The following is a 1,795-nucleotide window of genomic DNA, read 5'->3' as shown; positions in this document are numbered from 1 at the left end:
TTAAGGAAAGATATGGTTCACCAAGGTTCACATGGAAGAACTTCAGTGCCAATCCTTGAATTCTCCCCAAAAACTATATGGATGTGATAGTGAAGTGTCCGCAAACATTAGGACATATAATGTACCGTATGTTCAAATTATATTATCCAAATTACTGTTTTCTAATTTATACACAGTACCCATGAGTATGGAGTTACCAAATGATTCCGCGTTCAAGATGGCTACAGCAGCTGTTTTCTTTCGCTGACATGCTGTCTGTTTTCATAGATAACAGAGTGTCATACAGTGTCAGACACCACATAAGCAAGTCTCTTTGAGAAACCGAACACCTTGACACAGTTTGAGATGTATAATGATTTGCATACGTTAGCCACAGCAGCTTCGTAGTTCTAGTGTCAGACTAATGAGGAAAATCTACATGCACCAAACATGTCTCTGCTGATTGACTACATTTAAAAATAATTGTGTATATTTTATTTTTGGCTGCATTATTTCTTTAAAAAAATCTTTATAATGCACAGTTTTAGGGCTGATTTCTAAAGCAAAAAGAACTTGAAGAACGATCAGATTGATGTGAATTTGTCACTTGTGGGATTTAATTTATAGGCCCAGTGACATCATTTATCTCACATCAGAGAGACAGTTTGAGAGATCATTCATTTTTGAAAGCATATGATGCCTATCAGGAGGTTTGGCAGAGGGATTTCATGGTGTCACACCTGTGACAGTTTGAAAAGCAGCGTGATTTATAAATGATCTGTCCTGCACATTTTAACCATTAACTCTTTGTTTCCCAATACATATTCTTTCAAATCCGCTTGCACTTGCATCCACCTTTTCTCCTTTTCTGGACTATTTTTAAAAGCCACATTATTTACCCAGCTTGTGTTTAGCCCTACCTCCTTTTTATGACCATGGGCATTTCATCACAATGCCTTGCTTTCTAAATATGAAACAGAAAACAGTCTTTCAAAAGGGAACGTTTTCTAAAAGTATAATCTGCTCTCTTAGAACTTAAAAAAGATGAAAATCTTCTGTCCTACTTTATACAAAACATAAGACCATTAAGCATCCAAAGAACATATACAGTAAGACACCCTTGTGACTATAAAGGGTTCTTTTTGAAGCATTTTCTGCAAGAGAAACTCTCTGCAATGTAGACTTACATATACATTTTAAGAGTTCTTCCAGACCAAGCTCCCTCATGCATGCTGAGAAAAACACCCTTATAATGATAGGACCATGAACCAACCAAAAAATTTATGAGGAATTTTTCTTTCTTCTGGGACCTTTTCTGAACATGAAACTCTTACCCAAAAGCTGAACAATTGATCCATTAATTGTTCAGGTTTCAGCCTTTTCTGTGTATACGTCAGTATAATCCCGGATTAAGATCCCAACTTCCTTTTTTTTATTTTATTTTAAATGTGTTCTACTTCACTCTTTGTGCTCTGGATCTCAGTCACAATTTTCAAGAACCTAACTGATCCTATATTGCACTACGGTATTAATAGTGATCACTGGATATGTTAAGCTTCTTCAATTTATAATGAGTGTTAAACAATAAACCAGAGAACTGAATGGTCGGGATTACGACAGAATATAAATGCTGCTAATTGATATTGGAAACTCAGTGGCTAGCTCACAGTTGTGCAAAAGCAAGGATTGTGTGCTCATGTCAGTCCAAAGAAGAACCTTCTTTCATTAAAACACTCTGAGTCACAACCACTGTACTGCTTCACTCAGAAGAATGGGCTGCGCTGTCAAAAGCAATTTAGAGGTTTCTGTAGTAATG

Source organism: Tachysurus fulvidraco, chromosome 21 (assembly GCF_022655615.1).
Source record: "Tachysurus fulvidraco isolate hzauxx_2018 chromosome 21, HZAU_PFXX_2.0, whole genome shotgun sequence".
NCBI classification, from domain to species: Eukaryota; Metazoa; Chordata; class Actinopteri; order Siluriformes; family Bagridae; genus Tachysurus; species Tachysurus fulvidraco.
Note: the sequence above shows the minus strand (reverse complement) of the source record.